This window comes from Plutella xylostella, chromosome 3 (genome assembly GCF_932276165.1).
Source record: "Plutella xylostella chromosome 3, ilPluXylo3.1, whole genome shotgun sequence".
Lineage (NCBI taxonomy): Eukaryota > Metazoa > Arthropoda > Insecta > Lepidoptera > Plutellidae > Plutella > Plutella xylostella.
The window spans coordinates 10,246,357-10,252,356 of NC_063983.1; positions in this window are offsets into that span (position 1 = coordinate 10,246,357).

Consider the following 6,000-nt stretch of genomic DNA (forward strand, 5'->3'; position numbering starts at 1 on the left):
TCATTGATGTATCTCACAGCAGTTAGGTTCCCGTTCTCGATCGGAACTAACGCTGTTCGACCCTCGGCAGAGTTACCCGCCCGCACGCGAAAGCTGCCTCCGACGTGTGCCACTTTTTCTTCAAAACATACTTGTGAAAAACGTTCTCCTGGTTGTCGGTAGACTCTTTTCCTCCCATCACGATGGTACAGCATGAATTATGACTCATCTGAGAACATCACTCTGCCCCATTCGTCCTCACCCCATTCTGTATGATCACGGGCGTATCGCAATCGGGCAACTTTATGATGCCGTTCCAGTTTTGGGCCAATTGCTGGCTTGTAATGCTTTAATCTTCTTTTGGCAAGACGTCTCCTGACTGTCCACTCGCTTATTGGCTCCCTTCGAGCTTGTAGAAGTTGTTGTTGAACGGCTACTCCCGTCTGATGTCGATTTCTTAACATGATTTCCGCAATGAATCGGTCTTTTCGGACTGTTGTGCACCTTGGCTTGCCAATACCTGGTCTTCTCAGGTTTAATCCAGTCTCCCTAAACCTTTAGATCACTCGTCGTACAGTAGTAAGAGTCACGCCCATTATTCTGGCCGCATTTCTTTGGCTGGTTTCCATGTCCACCATGGTGATGATTCTCGCACAATCCTCGCGTGATACTGGCATGATTTATGGGTACGAGAGCCGCAAGACTTTACAATTTCATAATTATTTCACAAGGACAAAAAAAAGAATGAAATAAAAAGCAAAACTAAAAACGAAGCAAATGTTTTCCTAAACTTTCAAACCCGAAAATTTTGCTTCTTATCTTTTTTTGTCCATGGCTTCGAAAATAACACTATTAAAAAGAGTTTGCATTTAAAAATGTTTGCATAATAAACTATATTTCATTAAACTTTTTAATTCATGAAGCTAGGTTCTATATCTTAGGAGATATTAAGGTGTTTGTCGGCATTTTGCGGGTGGAACTATTTCATTGCCCGGCAGTGTATTAAAACTTTCATTTTCCTTCGATTGAAGTGAAAGCATTTTAACCTCTAAAGCTTCTGTTAAGAAACAATAGAGATGTTGGTCTACGATATATAAGTGCTTCTCTTAGTGCCTACAGACCTGCAAGTACGTAACGGTTAGCTTAGTCAAGATTATTAACTTTATTCCTACTACACATCAGACCTATGTATATTTTTACTTTGAAAGAAAGAAGACATTCAGCATTCATTCACAACCCATTTCGTCTCTACTGCTGGGGCACATGTTTCCTTCCAATGAAGGATGGGTTTAGGTCTAGTCCACCACGCTGGCCTAGTGCGGGTTGGTGGACCCCAACAAGCAAGCTTTTGCTGAGAGAGTTTTCGTGTAAGTGGTCAACCCGACTGTCAGATGTTTTCAAGCTGCCGGCCTCGGACTAGGCTATACGACTGTTGCCAAAACAGCAACCGGGCCCCACGGCTTAACGTGCCGCTGCCATCCGAAACACAGCAATGAAGGGCCCAGAACAAGAATCCAATGGGTGATCGTGCCATGTGTTGCTTAACTTCAATGATCAGTTATAATCACTGAAGCTAGCCCGCCTACAGACGCTTATTCTTTACAGATTATCTTCTTCTCAATGAATTACTTAATATCCAACATTCCTACTACATCATATTACGTCTGACTTACATTAACTAAGTCCCAGGCGGCTCCCTCAATTCCGCACTTAGTACTTCGCGCACGCGGCATCTAATGACATAAATTAAAACCTGCTACTGCCTACCCACCTAGTAATCTAGCGACCATTACTTGCACAGCTGCTCCCAGTACTAATTGTTTGTTGGTCTGCAACCGTCGCACATTCATCGATATGTCAAACTTAATGCTAAGGTAGGATGCGCTGGAGCAATGTAACAAGATGCATACCTAGTTGAATATCTTCGCATTTCCATGGTTTCCTTTAGAAAGGATTAGAAAATTACTTTATAATATAATGTAAAGGTCGTTCAATACATATAACAAATACATAGTATTGGATATAATTTCAGACAGAACTAGTTACAAGACGAAATAGTAATAGGCGTTGATGATTCTTATTAACTTATTGAAATATTAAATTAATTTTTATATTCCCTACAAGAGAGACGAGACATAAGACATCATATTTACATGGCTGTTGACTAGAGAAGAGAGATTGTTTAATCACAGAGTCAGTGCCGGTGTAATAAAGAAGCCACAGCTATCACCTCCCTATATGTACCTAGCATTCTAGGTATGCTAACAATCTGCATAGCTAATTGCTTGTAGGGATTGAAAGTCTGTAATTAAGGATGAACTCATTTCCTGTAGTTACATCATATAAGTACAAATCAAGTGTTTATAAAAATAAAATGATGCAATTAAAGCAAAATGTATTTTTTTCTTTCATAAATTCATAGAAATTTAAAGACAACATCCTACCGAACAAACATGTGTAGTTGATAAATTTCACTACTTAAACAAAAGTATTTAAATATAATTTTATTGAAATGAATGTTCTTTTACCGAAAACAGTTACCCCTTAACCCGACAGCATGTTTAACAATAAGAAAACATTTGTATTTGAGCCTATAATTATAAAACAATTAAAGTTTAATAGCCGCGACTAACTCTTTGATATTGTATAATTGAAGCTAGAGACTTTCGATAATTATGGCTACATGTACCGCTTTAATTAAACATCTATACGACTGAATATAATTATAGACAGGTAGGTAAATAAACGTTTATTTAAATAGCACGCAATATTTAAAACTACACTACTTAGCTTAGCAACTCAAATAAAAATCCACCGCATATATAATTTCTCACAATCGCAGTCACCTGATAAACATCATCGCATTAATCGCCAACAAAGGGACTGCACCACCACTGAGAACCTTACAGCTGGACGCTACCATATCAATAGCAGTGGCGGATACTCTATCTTACGAAAAAAATAGTCTATCTCCTTGTATTAAACAAACAGACAGCCTGAGCTCTCGTTTTTGTTAGCTAAAGTAACCCTCCAGACTCGGTAAGGCGTAAAAATAGTCGGTTCAGTCACATTGATTAAGTGCAGTCGTTGGTTCAGAGGTGTTTATCTGGCGAGGCACATTACTGCGACACCCGTCAGACAGGGGACCCCCGGGAGAACGCTCCCGCGCACCAGTAAGGGGTTAAGGGGAAGCTATGCCATATTATGGTCGAATAGAGAAGCATTGGTATTGTTTGTAGAAATGACCGCTCGATAAGTTGGAAATGTCTGACCGTTACCAGAGTTTGGGTCCTAACTTATTAAGGGATGTAAACAACAAAAATATGTCAATCTAACCATGGATACCAGCAGCCGTCTAAGTAGAGACATAGAAACAATTTTTGGTACTTAAACAGATTTTTAAGTGGACAAAACGCGGTTTCTATGCATCAAAGTGTACAATAAAGCTTCATTAAATTAACCGCCCCTTAACAGATGGCATAGTGTATCATGTCTGTATCACAGTGTATCATCTCCCGCGCATGGCTGGTGTCCGCTGCGGATGCGGCGGTGTCAGTGGCGGCTACTGACAGTGTCGTGGACACATGGAAAGTGAGAGGAGCAGGCAGGGGGGAGCAGGGGGAGGGGGCAGGGGACCGGGAGGTCAGAAGCTGAGGCTATTCAAAGACAATTAAGTAATATAAGTTAGCAAGGTACCTATGCACTGGTATTTAGATAATATTCAAAGTTAAATGTAAGGGTGAGCACATATTTTCAACAAAATATAGTTAAAAAATAATTTTCATATTTCTGATTACTTATACGTGGATAAATAATGATAATATAATGTTACTGATAGTTGGGAGACTTTATAACCAAGATTAAAATGATTGAACATTTAATTTCGACTGGCGTTTAAATTCGGAAGATTTGATACCCAATCCCAATAACCCATCAAATCTGAACCCACCTGCAAATTATCTACCTGCCACAAACTATCACCTTATAAACGGTAATCTGTATCAAATATAGGGTTTCCGCAGCAGCTACTGTCAAAGCTATAAGCATTCATTATTAGACGAGGGTGGGAGCCGCAGTAACCTGATGCCAGACCACGACCAGAGCTGATGAGGACAGACTAAAGGACAAATAAAGGTTTGGATTAGGTTTCAAATTTCAACATTGTTTTTTTAGGTATTGAAAGTAACTACTTACGTATAAGTCATGTAACTTCGTTTAGTAAAATTAATTTAGATATAAGGTAAGCTCAAAAGGTGAAAATATGCTTGTGGAGCATCTTTCCCCATTTCTTCTCTTCAGTAGCCGAAGTAGTAGAAGACACATTGAATTTTTATAATTTAAAATACAAAGAGAAGTTGTAAATTTATTAAGGTCTGCTTTAAATTACATGATTTGAATTGAATGCGCTAATCTATTATGATATTCACTAAGTAACATGAGACTTAAAAAGAACAATAATACATATCTACCTCATAGAGAATTAGTTTATTTAGATAAATAGGCGATGTTATTCTAGTTATTTCCGAAGGCTGCCGGTGGCGGGCCCGACGCCCGGGGCATCCAATTAAAATATTTTAAGTTTTTTCTCACATGCCGACACCCGATACAGTCACTACATTAGCCGAAACAGTGCTCCATCTTGGGATGTGTAGATTGTAGGTCACTTTTCTTTTTGATCACCTAAGAAAGAGATTGTGTTAAATAAAGATTTTGGTTTCAGTTAGTAAATTTTTTACGAAGTAATTTAACACACCTATAATTTATAATATAATTACTGTTAGGTCTAGTAAATTCATTTGCAACACGAATAACTTAATTTTGATATGAATAATATAAAATATGTAAGCAAGTACTGTGTGCTGTATTGTGAGATGGAGCACTGTCGTAAAGTCGTAGTATAGTATAACGCGAAGGAACTCCGTCTATTCTTCACAGCGATAACGATCAGTCATGTCCACTTTTGAACGGGTGATCTGTTTTTAACTAAGTTATTTGGTTTTTTAATGAGCCCTGCAGCCAATCTGTCTGCTCTGGTTCTAAATTTTAACGGACATGAGATTGTGTTCTGGATAATTTTTATTTTCATTATAATAAGGTGGTTTCCTAAGAAGGCAAACAGTTTCGCCATTACTAGGTGCGCCTACCCTTGTTAATATCGTATATACAGGATGTTGTAAAAAGGGAAAGGAGGAAATATACTAAGCTGAAAGGGGGTCATTCTGATCAGTAACTTTTTTCGCGAATTTCTAAAACTCGTAGAACAAAAGTTGATCAGAATGATTTTTTGCAACACCCCCAAGTAACATTTTTGGTTTTAGAAAGGTTTTGAAAAGGTTCTAGAACCTTTGTATGGAAATCAACTCGTGAGAGTTAGAAGGCTCCATAACCTTATATTAACCTTATATTAACCTCCTGAGTGCAAAAAGGGCCCACGTTTTAGAACCTTTCTGAGAGCTACAGCAAAACCTATAGCTCAAACCCAGAACCTTTTGAACTACTTACACAGAACCTAAATAAAACCTTCACAACCTTAATTTAACGTTAACATTACCTTGGAAGACAGCTTTTAAGTTCTAAATTAGTCCTGGATCTAACTCTACTATAACTTGAAACACATTTGATGGATATTTGTAAAGCCTTTCCAGGACTCTCGGGTTTTAAAATGTTTCTGTGTAAGATTTTATAATAATTATAATAAATGGCGCCATTACCTGACACATTCCAAGACTCAAAATGGCTAACTTGTAAGTGTTGTATTAATAAAAAATATAGTAAGTAGTTAGGCTGAAGTCAGGAAATATGAAAAACTTGTGCGACTAGCACTTTATTGTGATACTTTCGGATAATAGTTCTGTATACGTGACGGGCCTTTTGTAAATAATAAATTTGAAGATATTTTAATTAAAAAAAATAGATAAAATTTTATGTTTGGTGTAAAGTTATAATAGAAATAAAAGTACTGTATATATAAAAAACATATATTTGGAATAGTATAGCAAACGCTACTGAATTTTCCCCTAA